Here is a 20,409-nt window from a genome sequence, read left to right on the forward strand (position 1 = left end):
CTGTAGGCCCCTTTAGGTACTGGAAGCCCGCTATAAGGTCTCCCTAGAGCCTTCTCTTCTCCAGGCTTTACAACCCCAACTCCCTCAGCCTGTCTTTGTAGAAGAGGTGCTCCAGTCCTCTGAACATCCGTACACCCTCCTCTGGACTCATTCTAATGGGTCCCTGTCCTTCTTATACTGGGGGCCCCAGTGCTGAATGCAGCTCTCCAGGTGGGGTCTCACAGGAGCAGAGGGGGAGCACCACCTCCCTCCCCCGGCTGGTCATTCCTCTTCTGATGCAGGCCAGGATACCATTGCCAGCTCCTGCTGAGCTTCTCATCAACCAACACCCCCAAGTCCTCCTCCTCAGGGCAGCTCTCAATCCATTCTCTACCCAGCCCGTATTTGTCCTTAGGGTTGTCCCAGCCCAGATACAGGACCTTGCAGGTGGCCTTGTTGAACTTCATGAGGTAAGCGCAGCCCATCTCTCAGGCCTGCCAAGGTCCCTCTGGGTGGCATCCCTTCCCTCCAGTGTGTCAGCTGCACCACACAGCTTGGTGTCATCTGCAAACTCGCTGATTCATTGACTCAGAGCAACAATAAAAAAGGGATGGAGGACTTTTCTGACCAGCCGTGCAAGTAGCACACCACTGTTCCATCCTTACTAATTATGACATGCCTAGTGGATGAGGGAAAGGCTGTGTGTGGTCTACCTAGACTTTACTAAAGCTTTTGACACTGTTTCTCACAGCATTCTCCTGGAGAAACTGGCTGCTCATGGCTTGGAAGGGTGCACGTTTCACTGGGTAACAAGCTGGCTGGGTGGCCAGGCCCAAAGAGTTGGGGTGAATGGAGTTAAATCCAGCTGGAGGCCGGTCACTAGTCGACCCCCCAGGGCTAAGTACTAAGGCCAGTCCTCTTCAATATCTTTATCGATGATCTGGACGAGGGGATCGAGTGCACCCTCAATAAGTTTGCAAACGACAGACACCAAGTTAGGTGCATGTGTTGATCTGCTTGAGGGTAGGAAAGCTCTGCAGGAGGATCTGGATAGGCTGGACCAACGGGCTGAGGTCAACTGTATGAAGTTCAACAAGGCCAAGTGCCAGGTCCGGCACTTGGGGAACAACAACCCCAAGCAGTGCTACAGACTGCGGGAAGAGTGGCTGGAAAGCTGCCGGGTGGGAAGGGAGCTGGGGGGATTTGTCGATAGGCCGCTGAACATGAGCCAGCAGTGTGCTCAGGTGGCCAAGAAGGCCAACAGCATCCTGGCTTGTATAAGAAACAGCGTGGCCAGCAGGACTAGGGAAGTGATTGCTCCTCTGTACTCGGCTCTGGTGAGGCTGCACCTTGAGTGCTGTGTTCAGTTTAGGGCCCCTCACTACAAGAAGGACATTGAGGTGCTGGAGCATGTCCAGAGAAGGGCAACGAAGCTGGTGAGGGGTCTGGGGAACAAGTCTGAGGAGGAGCAGTTGAGGAAACTGTGTTTATTTAGCACAGAGAAAATAAGACACAGGGGACAACTAATCGCTCTCTACAAGTACCTCAAAGGAGGTTGTAGCAGGTGGGGTCAGTCTCTTCTCCCAGGCCAAAGAACATGAGAAAAGGGCCTCAAGTTGCACCTGGGGAGTTTTAGGTCCGATATTGGGGAAAAAAATGTCACCACTGAAAGGGTTATGAGGCATTGGAACAGGTTGCCCAGGGAAGTAGTTGGGTCACCATCCCTGTAGGGATTCAAGAGAGGTGGAGCTGTGGTGCTTAGGGATATGGTTTACTGGTAGACTGGGTAGTGCTAGTTTAATGGGTGGACTTGATATTAGAGATCTTTTCCAACCAAAATGATTCTATGGTTCTGGGATTAGAAATTGTCATCGTTTTTCAACTACTACATGTTTGGAGCTTATATTTCCATGCAGAATTTAAATTTAGTCTGTGTGAGGTACAGGACAACAAAGAACAAGACAGCAGGATGGACCTGGGGAGATCTGAGCTCGAGCCTCCATTTTCTCACTTCATCCCTAAGAAGGCTGTGTGACAAAGGGGATAGTTCTAGCACTTGGAGCTCTAAATCAACCTGAAGAAGCTGTACTCCAATATAGTGCAGCAGTCAGCCCTTTTTGCAAGGCAATTTAAGTTACAAGTCAGATGCCACTGAAGTGTTAACTTCTTCCCTTACATACTGCACCCTACACTACCTGGCTCTGTCTGCCTGGCGAAGCAAACTCTAATAGCGGCTGAGCATCTATCACACAAAACTGTAGGGAAAGATTATCTTGTTTGGAAAAATACAAGTCCTTTACAAAGGAGGTGTTTTAGGAGGGCTACACACCCCTGCATTACCTATTGGGGTCAGTTTCCCTCACCAGCTTGGCTGCGAGCGCAGCCAGTGTCAGCCTAGCCAGAACCCTCCGTTTTCTCCAGTCATTTCCAATGCACTTAATGCACACAAAGGTAGGTGGCCACAGTGAAGAATCAAAACACACTGCCAGTAGTTGAAGCCAGCTATGCCCCCTGAATTATTTTAATATTGGAGATGAGTAAACGACAAAGTTCAGGAAAAAAAGGGAGCAAGTAAGCATTCCAAGTTTGTTATAAGAGTATGTGAAAGCCAAGTGGTACAGATGAGTAGAAAGCACTGGAAGTTACTACCAACTCCAATGGATTGTCACCGAGGTCCTTGGTTTTGTTTTCCCTCAAAAAAATTGGCATGAATGGTGGGGAAAACGTTAAGGAAACAAAATCTTGGAGAAGTGCATTATTTAAGCAAGCCTCGAGCTGTCAGCATGCCAAACATCAGCTCTGTTTCCAGTAAATAAAATATAAACAGATATTCAGAACTGCCATCTTCCCAGGAAAACTTGGCAGGCACCGGTTTTCTACTGCCCTTATGGTACTGCTGCCCAAACAAGCTGGCCACCAACCAAGTTGCAAGCTGAAACCAGCTGAAATAGCTGTAGCAGTTTCAAGTCAGCCCAGGCTGACTGCAGACATGTGCTGTTTGATCTGCTCAAAGTACTCTACCAGACCACAGCTTCAGAACTGCTTCTTACTACTTCCCATAGACATTAAGACAGCTGAAAAAGCATAGTAGTTGCTGAGGCCTGGAGAAAAGGTTGATTCTCTAAGACTGTTAAGCAGCACATGTGAGCTACAAAGCACCTAGATGTTCACAGGTGCCAATGCTTGTCTGTGATCTCTCATCATACAGAGGGTCCAGCACTAGCAGCTAAAATAGCAGCTTTAGGGAGAGACCTTCATCCCCTAATGGTTTTTGCATTACAGGAAGAACAGAATATACAGACCCATCCTTTACTGTAAGCCACAGTGTCTGAAGATACAATTGCTTACTGGAATACAGTTTCAGAACTTAACCATTTAATAGAAGATCAGTTAGTGAGAGCACATAACACTAATTAAGGATCTTATCAAGCATATTTACATTGTGCAATTTGTGTAAAAAACCCCAAAGCTGAAGAGCATTTAGGCAGCTACTCTCCAGCCACTTAGCAAGCCAGGTTCTCTCCCTCCATAGTCATGTTATTTCCAGGGACCTTATTTAAATGTAGAAGGGAAATAAGATGTATATATGTTTTTCAACAGTTTAGGGAATCAAAGAGTTCCATTAAGACAAACCTTACAGTGCACGTGAAAAGGCTAATGAAGGGCTTTGTGTCAACCAAGACAGACATTACATTGCTGAAGTTACTGGGATGCTGTACTTTCATTAAGGGAATCATTACGTGCACATCACAACTCACTTGCCATGTAGTGGCACAGTGAGAATTCATTATTTAAGACAAACTACATCAGTTTCATCTCAGCTTCAGGAAATGTGACTGACCTGACCTTAAGAAACAAATGTTACTTTTCCTCATTATAAACTAAACATCACCACAGTAGGGGCTATAGTAATTACCTGAAAGGTGTAAATTCTGTACACTTACATCAAGTATAATCAAACAAGACTAACGGGATCTCTACAAAGCAGATTAAATGAACAGGAACAGCAGAAACCCATTGTGAACAAATTTAATTAAAACGAACAAACAAACAAACGTGCTCTAACCCAGAGATAGAAGGAAACAAAGGGAACTATCAGATGGGGACATGAATTCCAGAACATCTCTCAGCAGCAGGAAGCCAAGCTGTAGATTGCCATGTAGGTAACTGCACAGAGCACCTCCGGCCCAAGCAGCCCCATCAGGAAGGCCCTCAAAAGCTTGAGTCACTAGCCTGGAAGTTTTCTCTCCAGCCTGTCAGCAATTCCCTCCCGTAAACAAAATTCAAGTTACCTGCATTTCTGCCAGGTTTAAGCAGAACAAGTCTGCTGTCCTTGTCATAACAATCCCACTGTGGGACATTGCCACCTTGTGGGTCCTGCTAGTATGGAACAAGAAGCCGAAGGATGAAGACAAAATTCCCTGACAGTCCAGGTATAATGGTAAATCCCAGTACAGAAATTTTTGTTCATATATTTATTAAATCAAACAGCATTTCTGAAAGAAAAGCCACAGACAGGATCCAAGTAAAATCAGACCAGATGACCCCTTTTAACCAGAGCACCCAGGAACTGACGAAAAGTAATCCAGAACTTCCAGTCCTAGACCAGCTTCCTAAGCAGAACCCAACAGCTGATCTTCCAAAGCAGACAGGTATCACTAAGACCAAGCGAAAAGTTATTCTCATGCTCTGCAACATTTTTGTCCTGACCAAATACCTGCAAGTGCATGGTTAACTGGGAGCCTAGTGGTTTTTATGGGTGGAGAAGGTAGCGTTTTACTAAGTTAATACAACAGGTTAACTGCCCTTCTATGCTTCAGTTATCAGCATCATTAGCACGTAAATTAATAACCAAGTAAACTGGCCAAAACAAAAGCATTCTTCAAAGAAGTCCTTGGAACTTGAGATATATGTTGCCTGTCCTGTTAGGATTTCATTCTCCTTGCAAAATTAAACTGCATTTGCTTTAAGAAAAGATACAAGCAATTTGATACTTTTTTCCCCCACAAATGAGGACTTGACCTTTATTTACCTTGAAGAACTGAAGAGATCTCAAATGCATTCTAAGCTGTGTTCATTTCCTTTTAATAACTTACCAGAAATGACAAGTGTCATCTCATCTCTTTTTGTTAATACACTGCCCAAGGACACTGAGTGCCACATACATTTAATCAAAGGCATTACCTCCAGTGGTCACTTCAGCTAAGTACACAGGTTAACAAAAACCTAGAGAACTGAAATTAGAACTGATGAAGTTAACGACACTCAAGTTCTCTTCCCTGTTTCTGTCATTCAGCTTTTAGTCCCCTCATTATAAAGCTGTCATTACTTTCACTAGTCTGCCAGTCACTGAACGCCCTCCTAAGGTGTAAAAAACTCAGGATTCAATGGCAGCCCTTTATCATGCAGAAATGACACCATGCAATTCCATTTCCACCTGCAATTAACTTAGAAATGTATTTGGAATTTTGAAAAAAATTGTCAGGGAATATTAATGGCATTTTACTGACTAAAAGCAGCAGCCTTATTAGTTTAAGGGCAAATCAGAAGCAAAACCTACTTTCATTCTCTCACCACTGGAAACCACCACATCTGTCTCAGATTCCTAGCTACTTCAGAACACCCACCTGCCTCTTATACCCATAATGCAAAGGAATGGGGATTTCTATGAAGAGAATCCTTATTTTTTCTTCTGATAATAATCCTAATGAAAACAACAAGAACTTCTGACCGCACTATCTAGTTCTATACCTCTGAGTCAGAAAAGACAGCCAACAGCATGCATTTTTCCTATATCTTTGTGTTTCAGGCCTAACACGGGTCTAGTTCCTTGCCTAGGTACTAATTCAACTGCAGTGAGTCAGAAATTCCCATTTACCACAACTTGCACCAGTAGCTCCTGTAGCACCAAACTCCTAACAGTACAAGCTGCTCTTCATAGCAAGCAGCAATCCTACGCTGAGAAAACCTGCCAATAACTTTTTGTACAACAGCACCATCTGGATACTCCTACTAGAAACTAGCTTGTTATTCAACTCATTTATCTTTCACGGGAGGATGCTTTGTACAGTCATCATTGTGCTAACTATTCAGCATGAGTTGTGAATTAAAAAAAATCCCACAAGGCCAAATTACGAGGTAGACTGTTATCTACTTATTTACACTGCTTGAGCATCTGACTTGGAAAGCTAAGATAATGTGGGATCCTTCCCCCATCCCACCACCTAAGGTGCTGTGCCTCCTCCACTTTTCAACTCTACCATCCAATCATTCAAAGGGTTTGGTGCAAAAAGGCAGAAATCTGCTCTACAGCCATGCAGAACTGCAAACCTACTTGTTTCAGATAGCTGCTCAAGTGCACAGCTTGACCACACTGCTAAGTGAACTCCTGTTCCTGGGCCGGGGCTCCCATCTGTTCTCACAAGCTGGCCTGGAGCACCCAGCAAAGGGGCAACACCACCTGAAGAATAATGCAGTAATTCCCCAAACTATCTGCGTGACTGCAGCAAACAGAATTAAACCTCCGTGTGGTCAGAGGTGAGGACACCCAGCAATGTTTACTATCCATCCCTACAACATATTGCCAATTTACCTCTCTTTTTGTCACTAGCTGCCTGGGGTTTGAAGCTATCTGTACAATTCCAGTAAAGCCATTTTATTTTCCTGCTCTACTTAAGTTTTAAATGGATGTATTTAGACACACAATGATCATATAGAATATGCACGGTAATTCATTGGAGATAGGAAAAATCTACCAGAGATTTCACTGGATCAGGAAATTTGTTTGAATTTCTGTGCACTCCAATGGATCCCTTACATTATCACAAAAGCAGATGCAATATTTGTTTTTGCTTCACTCACCCTCTTTTTCTCTTCCAGTATACCAATAGATAACGCTGATGGGTAGCAAAGGGCTGACACAGTACAAGTGGATCAGCCCGAGCCTTAACAAAACCTTGCAGCGCTACCAGCGACCGCTATCTCCAGCTACCTTTCATGCCAGTAGCAGCAGGCTACAGTGCAAGGAGAACCTGCCACTGATCAGTCTCCCCAAAGCCTGCCAGCCCGGCTTTAAGTTGCAGGGGAGAGTTGGAGAAATCAGGAGGAAGAAAGGGTTGAGCAAGCCTGTGATGACAGCTTCTGTCAAGTAGTTTAAGTCTGGAGAGGTTCCCAGCATGTTTACAATATTAATCAGGTTCTTTTGAAAGAAGGTGTCCATAGTGGGAACTACGCTGTAATCAGGATGGCCAGAGCCGTGCAGACACACAGATGGGATGCCTCCAAAGCCTGCTGCTTCCATAGCAGCCTAAAACCCCCCGGTTTCAGGCTGCTAACCCTGTATCAGATACCATTCACTGTGAGATCAGTATAATCTCTTCAAATTAACATTCATGATGATACCTTGCCCACAAAAGGGACACAACTGTGGGTAGAATGGCAGACCACAGAGAACAGGCAAAACATCACAGAGCCCATCCCTTCTAGGTCACTGGTCCAAACACACAGCAGATTACAAGGGCGCAAAACATGACCATCTGCTGTGTCTCTGGCATGCTGCACAGAGTAAGCTTTGTGATCTTAAGCCAGGTCTCAGTAAACAAGTATTCACAAAGACACCAGTATTAATTATATACAATCCAGTACATGTCACAAGTGCTCAGCACTGCTGCCAAGTCCCACGTTAGCAGCCATAGCCGGTGCGCCCACTGCTTCTGGTGGCCAGCTCTGCAGCTCGGGACCAAGGTGACCAGCACACCGCAATTCTGGGTCAAAGCACCAGCGCAGAGCAGTGAAAAAGGCGGCGTGCCAGCACATAATTCATCTCTGCCCATTGCCTGTGTACTTCTCATCTTTGAGTCAGCTACGGACAAGAAGCACAAAACAAGACCAAGAACAAGCAGCCAGGAGCCTGCCTCAAGCCCACTGCACTTTGGTAGCAGAAGGTGCTGAATGGCAGCTGAACAAGGAAAGCCGATGCCACAAGCAGGGGAACAGGGAGCACTGCAGGCATTTTCATGTCACAAGAGGGAAGAAAGCATGGATGTCTGGAAAGCAGCGGAAGATAACACATTTAACAAAATATTCATACTTGTGGGATGTAAACACAGGATTTGGAAGAGATGTCCCACACTGGGACCAGGCTCCAGGGATTCACCTAAGGATTAAAGCTGCTGCCTTTTTTTGAGGCTTAGCCACAAAACAACAAGGTATCTCCACTCCTGCAGTGTTTCCAAAACACAAGACAACCAACAGTTTTTTTCAGACAACGAAGCATGAAATTATGCCCAATTTCTACAGAGTAAGAAATTGGAGAGATGCTGCTCTTCAGGTGCTAAACTCTGACTCTGCAGCAAAGTCTGGCACCCTTGACAGCTATGAGCAAAATACAAGTAACAATGCATTATTAAATATGGACTGACATTCCCATTAGAGGATCCCTTTTAGCAGGAAAAAAATATCAAATACTCTAAAATCTACAGTATGGCTGCATCAGCATACTTTCCTAGCCCCCAATGACGTAAATTCACCTCACGAGTTGGAACCTGATTATTAGGTACCACTGCAACAAGGCAAAGACCAAAAGGTTAATAGAGAACTTCAAACTGCAAGTCGATCTAAAATACATTTCTAGCTCTTATGGCCAGTGAGGGTTTGTGGTCTCTAAAAACATACAAGATTTACTACCACTCATCAGGAAAGATCACGAAAACCACCTCCATCATCAGAATACACAAAAGCATTTCTTGAAACTGGTCATTCTGCTGTGAGCATCCAGAAGTAACATACAAGTGAAGCATCCCTCATGACCAAACACAAGAAATAGACAGTCCCATTCTAAACTATAATTATGGCACAACAAGTGGCATATTTTTATACACCAGAAGCTTAATTAAGGAAGAAGAAATATAGTACAACAAACTACACAATTTGATCAGTATTACAAAAAAAAAATAGCTAAGCAATTTCTCATCAGCCCTCCAAGTTAGAGGGACAGTTTTGCTCAGTTAGGGTGCACACCCAGCACCCTCCCATTTAAAAGTAATGTTCTGAATCTTGAGAACCCTACAATAACAAACACCACTGTAATAACCATGTCTGACTTGCACAAAGGGAGACCTTCAGGAGCCATAGCAAACTGTTCCAAGGAAAATGGCGTTTACTAAGTAGGACAATTTGTCTGTAAAGCTTAAATAACACCATAAAACAGGAAAACTAGTCAAGTAAAGCTAGGAAAATTCTTGCCCAAGCACCAGGAATAAAGCAAAAAAAAAAAAAAAAGGCAGAAGAAAACAGCCCTACGCTCTTCCATGAAGGGTACCAGATTAAAGGGGGAACTGGAAGAAAAACTTAACAACACCCCAAGGAAAGTAGACACCCAACACTACCGCAGGCTGTATTATTAGAGCCCTTTGGAAAGAGATTACTAAGGATGAAAATGAAGTTTAGACAATCCAGAGTACAGCACCACACTGAGCTAAGTCATCAGTACTGAGATGTCAGGTTACTGTCCAACAAGTATTCTGATATGATAAATATGAAAGCCAGGGAATTCCAACAGGATTAGGAAATCCCAACCGAGCTCCTCCTCCAAAAAAATCTTTGTGAACTACTGCTCTATCCAAGTCTTCAGTCGGTATTTCCCCTGCCTGGTCTAAGGCTTTCCACCACTCATCCACATGACAGTCATCAAAACAATCCTGAGGAAGGGGCCCAGCTTCAAGCTTTAACATCCCACAGAACTGTAGTACCAGGCTGGCCCACACTTTGCATGCCTCCCTAAGCACTATTTTCACTGCATTTTAATCACATTTGGATTTGTTCTTAATGCTTTGTCTGTGGTCCCCAGCAGAGTACTGCAATACTAACTTTTACGTGGGGGCGTCACAAGTCAAACACGCTGGCAAACCTCAGATCTTCAAGCTTTTTGAAGTAACAGCTGAATTCCAGGCTGCTCCAGAAAACTACATTCACTATATAATCCTTTTGCATATTAGAGACAATGCGGCAACTGTAACTACTCCTCTTATCTTTTTTTTTTTTAATTGCATTTTAAGTGTGAGGGGATACAAAAATATTACTTTCCACAGTATGGGAAATAGCACTGGAGCAAAACAAGCATTTATTGCTAGAGGGATCCTTCAAAGTTGCTTAAAAGCTGTTATATTCAAAACAATACATTTTAGCTGGTCTTAAGTTTCATCCTGATTGTGCTCTTTTTGCTGTACTCAAAGATGAATTCTGTCTAATACAAGCTCTATCTTTTTAATACCATCTCATTTGCAGGTCTTTGTAAACAATTACATGATAGGGCTCTAGGAGCAAGGCTCATTATTTGGTTTGTGCCCTGTTTGATCCAGAAACGCCACAGAAAAACACTTTGCAGTACCTGATTTTACAGCCATTTTGAAGCAGACTAGGACATCACTTTACAACCTGCAGCAGCATTCAGCTGGTTAAGCACTAATCCAACATTCTTTGACTATGTTTCCATGATATCGGTTTCAAATGGATCCACGTTCTGCTTTCGTGCTTTTAGAGTTGAACAGAACTTCTCACAGATTTAAACGGCACAGCTGAGGCATCGCCTTCAGCTTATAGATAATTTAAATCCAACACAGGAAGTGAAGCCAACAGAAGTGGATTTCCTTTATTTTGCAAAGTTTTGAGAAGGAAAGCAGCTGTGGCAACTTGCCCAACGAAGTGTTGGTACTAAATTAAGTCAGTTGATCAGCATACATCACACCACTGCAGCAGCTTCATTTCTAATTGTTGTGCTTTCTTTGACTGAAAGACAATACTTAATCATCTAGTTTGTACAAGCCACTCGCATGCTCTGCTAGGTAGAAAATGTTGCTAAGGCAGCTTCCAAAGCTCTTCTGAACAGTAAACAGAAGCAACTGAGCTGTACTGAAGGCATACAAGCTGTCTCAGATGTAAGGAAGCGTGAGCAGCTAGGTGTTCCTGCGTTTACCTAGGTAAGAAGTTCCTTCTCTCAGGAAATCCATCCCTTTGACTCTCCCTTCCGCAGAGATTCTCAGTTTCTCAGCTCAGCCCTTTTGCAGTAGTTTGTGTGCTTTGCGGGAAGTGGAATGAGTCTCAACCCTTGGAACATGCTATACCAACAGCAGACTCATAATAAAGCATTTTGAGAAATCAAAGTAAAAGCATCTGGAAAGCAATCAGGGTTTTTCCTCATGTCTCTACCTAGAACAAGCCATAAGGATGTAAGCTCAGGCTCAGAAGAAACAGAGAGCAAGACTGAAAACTTGCAACAGTTTCTTTTAAGTTTCAGACTTAAAAAATTGAGCACTCAAGTCGGATGGAGTCCTAGCTGTGTTGATAGCCCCCCCCCCTCTGCAAGAAGATTCACATCTCAGCCATAACATGCTATGCATGCCTCCCTCAAAATACAACTGAAAACCAAGCCCTCCCCTTGGTGGGCTCATACAGGACTGGCACACAGGGCCTAAGTTTCCATTTTAAATGCTAGAGAAAGGCCTAAATGCAGAGCATAGAGGGTTAAGATTGAAACAAGAATTTCAGTTCCAAAAGGACTTTTAAGCCGTCTCAGGGAAACAACATTGACAAAGGGCAACCACTAAAGAACTGAAGCCAGGAGAACAGGAAACAAAAGGTTTCCCTTTGCATATTTCCAAAACTTGCAAGGCTGAATTAAACGCTAATTACAGCCTGATGGCAGAAAAGAAGCCTCTGCAGCATGTACCAGGGCTTACTAAACAGAATGAGCCAAGGGCTTAACACATTGTATAACACTCCTACCCTAGACTTACAAACATCTCTTGCAGCATGATTTTGCTCCAGCACTGATCATTTCCTTTAAAGTATATTGCCCGTTTTTTTTTTTTTTTTTTTTTTTTTTTAGAGGAAATCCTACAACACATGAATTGCAATAAACTCAAACACGTCTTCTAGAATCTACAAAAAGACCAAAAGGACAGCTCAGAATTATAAATGGCTCTATCCTACAGGATTGCTATCACTAAAAATGCTAAGAGATTTACCACCCAAGGCAGACAATCCTCAGAAACATGTAATTCTCATATTAATGTCTTAGCACTAATGCCTGACAATTTTTGCATTTATTACTCATGTCAGAGAAGGTCCTTTTTATTAAGCTGTTTTATATTGTCATCACAAACATCCACAGAAAAACAAATTATACGAAGTCCCAAAATATATTACATACTAGGAAAACACACCAGCTTCAAGGCTACGGGATAGGACAGAGATGATATTTCCTGGCTCCTCTGGTAAAAAAAAATAAAATTATCCATAGTCAAATTATGACGCCAAATTTCACTGGTCATCTCAGTAGCAGAAGTTAGCCTTACTAGTGTTACTGAAACTAAAGATCACAAGTCCTAAGTAGCTAGAGTAAGAAGAGGAACAGTGGTAACAGGTTTCTGGAAACAGTTGATATCCTGTCCATCCTTCTTGCTCCCCAGGAAATAAATGCAGAGAAGGGGGAAGATGCATATGACTTATAACCTTGACAGGACCAGTTACTGACAGCTGAGCTTTATAATGCAGTCCAAGTGCTTTTTCCTAAAAAATATACAGGGAGAAAACAAGGACAGAAAACATCTTCACTCCTGCTGACTTTGGAAACTCAAGTCAATGGGGGCTGACTAAGAACTGCAGCATTCAGACCCCATGCTGTGCATCCCCCAGCAGAAGGCTCAGCTGCTGGATATTATGATCCTCATTACAATGCAATTCATCACAGTCAGCAAATAATCCTCTGGGGTTCCATTTGCCAAACCACACAGCACTAAGATGAACTCCTATTCTGCAAGGTTCATCGACACGTAAGCAATCATGACATTAAATACTGGTATAAGGAACACAAGAAGTGCTTGTCAGGGAAGGCAAAACACTTCAATATCTCAGCAGTCCACACAAATCAGTGCATTCTGGCTAGCATCCCCAGCAAACCTGGGCATGCTGTTGTTGCAGCTGTATATGTTATCTGTCAACAGGGAGATGGAGACAGACAAAATCCATGAGTTTTTCTCCTTTGCCCTTTCCATGGAGTTATGTTGTAGCAAACATGTTGACACAACGTAAAGACGTGAACTTTTACTTACTATTTTGAGTACAAAAATGCAGCATCATAACTATTCTTACTTATCCCATGTCCAGTTCTTCCTGTCTTCATTCTCAAATTTACTTGTGTTTCCCAATCACCAACAGGAATACTCAGCTTGCAAATCATCTATTGATCTCACCCCCACCCCTCTCATAGAATCATAGAAACACAAGGTTGGAAAGGACCTACAAGAATTTCACCCAACTTGGTGTCTTCTGCAAACTTACCGAGGGTACACTCAATCCCTTCATCTAGGTCATCAATAAAGATACTAAACAAGATAGACCCCAGTACCAACCCCTGGGGGACAGCACTTGTAACAGGATGCCAGCTGGACTTAACTACATTAACCACTACCTGCTGGGCATGGCCCTCCAGCCAGTTCTTTACCCAGAGAAGAATATACCTGCACAGGCCACGGGCAGCCAGTTTCCCTGAGCACAAGAAGGAATTTCTTGAAGAGATAAAGGATTGTGAAAGGATTGTTAATAATGTACTTGGAATGCATTACCAAGTTTTATTTAGCAAGTACATGACTAAGATGCATGAAATGTGTATGTCCCTTCATAAAATAAATTACTTTATATTAGCTCACCTATTTTCCTGTGTTTTTCACTCCACAGCTGCTTCTTGAGATAGAGCTGTGGTTGGAAACAAAGCCTGGAAAACTGCCACCTGCTACTGCTAAGGGTAATCTGAAGAGTGTCTACTCACTGAGTGATGCCCTGGGCTTCTTCAGGCTCAAGATGCACACAGGTTTACCTCTCAACTCAAACTTGCTTTCAAGCCTCTGAAAAAAGCACTTGGTGACTTGTGTCCTTTTTAAGGTTCTTTTTCCTGTGAGGGGAGAAGGGGCAAATAAGTTGCTTGATACCATGGATAAGTCTTGTTTCTGCATCCAGTTGATCTACCTGCCCTGACAGTGTATGTCCTTAGAACATTTCTTAGGCCCCTCTGTACTAATAAAGAACTTCATAATACAGTGTTTCTGTGAAGCTCCATTTTCCTTTGGAGAAAAATTCACACCTACATTTGGGTTACTCTTCTCATTCCTTTCCCATTACATCTTTTTTGACCTCTGCTTCTCCACTTCACTCTGATCAAACAGACTATTTCAATGTCTGCCTTTGATTGCTTCTCTGCCATCAAACATACCTTGGCTAAATAATTTTTGTCAAACGTCTTGTCTTTCAGTAGAGAATCACGTTCAGACACAAGCAATGATGTGGTACAGTTAATACTGGAGCTTTTTGGAGAGACTGTGGCCTTCTCAACAGTGCCACCTACCTGCTAATAAGCAAAGTGTTAACATGATCCCAAACCACACTGCACTGGGCAGGACTTGCTTTCTATTCTGAATAACACTAAGCCCTTTGCTCCCACGTGCTGCAATTGAATGCACTAGATCTTCCTTCACAATGTGATCCGCAACCAGTCATTAGGCTATTGGACATTAGTCTTGAACCATAACATTAGCCCTTCCAAGTTCTTTCACACACTTCTAAGGCAGCCAACTCAATATTGCAATATGAAATAAAAGCCCTAGGTAATGCAGAATTAAATTGATGCCTTCCTGTAGAAAATAAAGGCAGTTTTCTCATTGCTTTGGTTGAAAAAAAGTCAAGTGTGCCTAGAAGACAAAAGCATGAAAATCAACCCACACAAATCCAAGTAATCCGGAAACTGCAATTTCTCGAAGTCGCTAATTAGGAAGAAGTTCAGAAGAGTAAGCCTGATGCATCAAATATAAACGTTTGAAAAAGCAATATGAACTCTGTTACATGTGCAAGAACTACCAAAGCCATGTTCTACAAAGGTACTGGAAAGCAGAGACAAAACCAGCAACAGCCTCGAGCTGACAGAGGCACTATAAAACCTGCCTGTGGTTGCCAGTCTGCACAACAGGCTGCAGAGAACAGTCAGACTGCAGCATAGAGGAGTTATCTATATTCGTAGTTTACTAGGTCTCCTATTTGATGTATTTATAAAGAAGGAATGCATTTAGATCCTTTCCTTGCGAACAACAAAAAAAATAATCCTCCGAAGCCACAGTTATTGACTCAAGCAAGATGATGGCCAAGAACAATCCTTATATGAAGAAACTCTCCCCCAGATATTTAAGTATGTAGACCAATGGCACAGAAGCTTCTTACAGTCCTGTGATGTCAATCATGTCTACATCACATAAAAGAACACGCTGTTGGAACTCCTTTCCTCTTTTTTTTTTCCCCTCTTATAATTAACCTCTACATACATTTAAAAGATTAAACCTGAAGTCTTTCAGAAATACAAATCTAAGCTGTTTTCCCTGCAATTGGCATTACATTAAGTTAAGCCTTACATCAAGCCAAAGATCAAGCTAGCCCATTTAAGATTAAAAAAAAAAGACCCAGAAGCAATACAGGATTGTTTCCATAGGGTGCTAAGCCACAGCGCAGCAACCCTATTTACTGAAGCTGGATACAGGCTCACAATGGCTAGGGTGATTCAAAACCAAATTTTTTTCTCAGATGAATTCTATTCCAAATCCCTAATCCATAATGGTTCCTTCTACCCCTTTTAACTTTCCATCCCTCCTGATGTGTATTAAAAGCAATATATTAAAAGTTCAAATAAAAGTAACATTAAGCTATCTGAACAGCTTGGCAGCAACATTTCCCATAATCACTTGTGCTCAAAGTCAGAACAGGAAGCAACATGCCAAAAACTTTACCCCAGAAACTGAAGGCAAAATCAAAGGGCGTTCATCTCTGTTTCAATCACAGGTTATCAAGTTCCCTGCCGCATTACACTACTTACTTGCAGAGGCTGCTTGGTCTTAGGAGCACCCAGGCACGTAGTTGCCACCGTTTTCTTAATATATTAAAAAGACGTGCACAATGGAAGGTTAGCTTACCTGTTTGTGGGCAGTTAAGGACTTCTCCTTGGCCAATGTCCTGAAAAGCACAGTCTGAAAAATAAAGGACATAAGATCCGTTAGTCTGGACAACTACTGTTGTATTTTCTGGGGGATTAACAAAACACCTTTCTTTTAACAAAACGGCTCTAAACATTAAAACAAATCACTACTGTATAGTAAAACAGTTTGCCTCGGTATCAAGACGTGCATGCTACCCTTAGGTTCTTCTAGTCCTTCGGCTAGGTGACATGGAATAAAAAAGTTTCTCTAGTGTTAAGTTGTGCAACATGTGCTGTAATGTATACAGTTGTTTTACATGATACAATATTCTGGGCTTGAAGTTCTGTTAAAGAGCACACTCAAAGTTCCAGTAGGAGTTAACCACAAGTAGGAAGACCCAATGGAACCCTAAATGGTCCATTTTTTTTTTCACACTAATCACAGTATCTATGCACAAAAGCACTTTAAGTACAGTCCAGCAAAACTTTTACAAATCAAATGTAAATGTTGTCCCTTGCACAGCTCTCTGCAATGGTCAGTTTCAGCTGTTCTGGTAAGTTTTCCCTCCTACTGTAACAGACAAGGCATTCCTGGAGGGGTGTCAGGCTCAAAAAGACACTCCTAAGTGAGGGGTCAATCAGAAGACACCCGTGCTCTATGCACCATCCTCCATCCACTTGCAGAAGGGCCATTAGCTTTCAACAAACCATCGATACTTTTGGCAAGAAATTCATGTTCACGTACCAGGACCTCATTTTATCTCCTTGTCACTATGAATCACTTCTGCACAGCGCAGCAAGAAGCACTTGGTCATCTAAGCACATGATGCACAGTATTCCTGAAGTACTAACAACAACCATAACCTGGTGCCCACCAACTTGGGCTTGTGCACAGCAATGTTTTCAATAACATTCTCATCTTATAAATGGAACATTACATCAAGAATGAGCACTGACTTGATAGAAATACATTAGTTCTTTTCCTTCATCAAGCCCTATTCGAGTCTCTAATCAGTTTTATTTCCAGAACAAATGGTACCAACACCAACCCAGCAATAAAATATACAGAAATAATCTAAAATACTAACCCATATGTAGCTGATAATTTATGTTTTCCTGTGCCCCAGTGCAGAAACTGTTAACTGTGCCAGCAGGATCAACCCTCCAGTCTAATGACCATCATCTGCATCCTATTTAGATAATGAAGGTTTGCAGCACAATTAAGGGAAAAGCTGTTGGGATAAAATGCAAAACAGGGCAAAGGAAACTACTTATCCTCATTTAATGCAAAGTGTATCTAATAGCTCACCCAATAAAGGCATAATATTTGCCAGTGAGATGACCTAAAAACTTAGGAGTTCAAGGCAAAATTAGGCTCTCAAACTGGAATCAGTTGATACATTTTTTTTCTTAAACATGTTCAGCATTTCAACTCTAGGCAAGCATTTCCTCAAAAAGGCTGGAGAAATGAGCACTAAACACTTTCAGCCTACTATATGCCTGAAGGCTGTTCAGCATATTAGTCAAACATGGAATGTAACAATCCTCAGTGCTTGTTCACAGTAGTTTCACCCACATTGACGGGAACTGGTGCCTTGAGAGATTTACTGCCACTGAAGCTGAATCCCCCGTATGACCCAGCGTACAGCATGAAGCAGAGATGTTCTGTTACAAAGCACCTCAAGCTAGACAACTCAGACTTTGTTTAACTGAAATTCACACGTGATCCAAAACATTTTCAGATAAACATTAAGAAGCCAACAGAAAAAAAAACATTTATAAAAATAGGTTCCAAAACTTAGAACAAGTTTTTTGGCTAAGAAAAACATTAGGTTTCATATATTATTGTGGTTTCTTCTACTGAAATGCACAGGAGCAGAAAGATACATACTTCTGTCTGTTAAGTGACAGGGTTAGAGCCCTATGGACCGTATCCAGCCTCAGAGGAAGCCCTGAAGGTCTCCTCTGAAAATACTCTTAGCAAGACAAGTCAAAGGGGAGGGAATTTCACATGGAAGTCCAATTACATATACTGAACAAATTAGTGACCTTTTAAATCTTTTACTTGTTAATACGAGTTTAAAAGGAAAAGTAGTTCAACAAGTCTTCTCTTCCATTGTTTCTCATCCTAAAAATCAAAACTCTTTTACCCTCCAAAGTAACTACAATATATCAGACAACTGGGCTTACTCTTGTAAAAACAACATCTAGCACTACACAAGTAACTACAGGGTCAAGCATGGCTATGCAGTTGAAATACATTTTTGCAGCCTAAATGCCACCTCATTCTCCACAATACACACTGTCCCAAATGACAATCAGTGACATCTTTCCAGCACAGCCACACCTTCACTTAACCTGAATTTCCTCAGCCTTGGACTTAACCTCTTATCTTCTTCTTGCCTGAAGAAAAAGACTCCTTACCTTCCAAAACTGCAGGACTGCTTCCCTGCTGCTGTTAGTCAACCATCAACCGGAAAGCTTCTAGGACTAGACAAAACCTCATCACAACCAGGACTAGGTTTTATTTAAGAAACTAGCCTACCAGCTAAGAATCAGCCCCTCCCTGATTCCAGCTGTTCATGTCAGGAAAGGATTCTCTAGCAGGTCATAGCACAATCAGCCCTCACACACAGGTATGAGCAACAAGACTGAGTACCACAAAAATGCCTGAAGTCACAGATTCTCAAGAGCCTACAGTTTCCCCATTTATAACATCCCCACATCCACACCAATTTCTTAAGGAAAGCAGGCAGGTGGCTCGGGTCATGAGAAATCGCAGGTGTGCTACTCTTGAGATTTGGAAAAGAAATTTATGATTAACTCAAGCAAAATGTTTCAGTGGATTGATATAAGCATCCTATAATGCCCTTCAGCTGCCACTTGCAAAACCAACCCAATTCTATCCACCAGAAAGCCATCTTCAGTGTTTGAGCATACTCAGTTAAGAACCTCTCAAAGGGCTCAAAGACATTCAGATGTTAGGCTGTCATCTGCTAGGGAAACACCTGAAGGTGACAGGAGCTGCAGGTCTTGGCACTTTCAGAATCAGCCCCTTTTGTGTAGCCACCTGTCCTCATTGCACATAAAAAGTCATGTTCAAGTTCTTCCACACTACATTTTCATTTTTATTGCATCAGTTAGATTACATTTGGCAACAGTGCTAATTATACAGAAGTCTTTGTAGTGAGTTTTTCTTCTCTGAACTCACATTATCCATTCCCTCTCCCACTAATAGCTCCTCTGCTCTGCCTGAGGTTTAGCGTGGGCTATTGGAACATGTAAGGTAGCCTCAGAACCTGTTTTAACTAGCAACTTGAACACATGCAGGGTATTTATGACCCAAGTCATACACAAGAAAAAGCAATCGCACCACACTATCCTGTTAGTTACAGCAATAAAAGCAGTTAATTAGCATTAACTCATTTAGTCACCAAGAATATTCTCAGAGACTTGGGTTCAGTTTTCAGCTCCTAGGAAGGACCCAAATTCGATATTTATACACTTCCTCACACATCAAGAACGCAGAGGCCCTCATTAAAGCATTTTGCTTGGATTAAAAACCACCTTAGCCTTATCTCTGCTACCCATTTCTGTATGAGTAGAAAAAACCATTTCATCTCAACCTCCCAGCATTTTTACCCTTTATCTGTAACTGTTTTTCCCAATGTACTACAGTAAAAGAAACTGGCACTGCGCAGAACCTAACATAATGGGTTTTTAAGCCCAAGACAATTACTGCTGCTGCAGCTACAGCTACCTAGAAATTCAGCCAAACAGCTTGAACTACCCTGTTAACAAACAGATGAATGTTCCTGCCACATTAAAAGGTTTCAACACATGACTCACAAGGCAAGGTTAACAAATGTATTATTTCCTAAGACATGTTTCAAGTGCAGAACAGTAATTGCACGAAAACAGCTACACACTATGTATGAAATGGTAAAATTGCTCATAAGTCACAACAAGACATTAACACCTGAGAACATGAAGAAAGGAAAATCTCTTCATTGGCTGCATAGCTCATCACAACCAGTTGGGTTGCCTAACTGTACAGCAAGGTTTTACTCAGAGGCATATGTCAAGCTCACAGATCAGTTCTCATTCTGTACTGCATTTCCAGAGGTAACAATTAAGAAAAATATAAATAGGGAAAAAGGAACAGGAAGTACCCTGTAACCACTGGGGGGGGGGGGGGGGGGGTGAAGCACGTGAATTCAAAGTGTAATTTTTAGGGCTAAAATTCCAGCAAAAAAAAAAAGCAGAGCTTTATCCTGTATCACCAGTTTAATGAGGCTTTCACCCTGTTGCGTAGAACAAATTATCATGATAGAAGTACTGAATTAAGATTTTCACTGCGATAATTTTCGCTTCCAATAGCATCAGTACTTTAAACCATAATGGACCTCCCCCCTCCCCCG

At 42.3% G+C, this 20,409-nt stretch overlaps 1 protein-coding gene across 2 annotated transcripts in view; it reads right to left on the reverse strand.

Moving 5' to 3' along the window:
- RASGEF1B (RasGEF domain family member 1B) overlaps nt 1–20,409 on the reverse strand; it is a 143,758-nt gene that overhangs the window by 114,055 nt on the left and 9,294 nt on the right. The window contains exons 1-2 of one of the 2 annotated variants that reach the window (XM_040555138.1): nt 17,077–17,165; nt 15,987–16,040 (exon numbers count right to left, since the gene is read on the reverse strand). The gene's annotated coding sequence lies outside the window, so the exon portion shown is untranslated. Of the gene's footprint in view, nt 1–15,986; nt 16,041–17,076; nt 17,166–20,409 lie in introns of those variants that run through there. The other variant, XM_040555139.1, reaches the window with a different exon arrangement.

Source organism: Cygnus olor, chromosome 4 (genome assembly GCF_009769625.2).
Source record: "Cygnus olor isolate bCygOlo1 chromosome 4, bCygOlo1.pri.v2, whole genome shotgun sequence".
NCBI classification, from domain to species: domain Eukaryota; kingdom Metazoa; phylum Chordata; class Aves; order Anseriformes; family Anatidae; genus Cygnus; species Cygnus olor.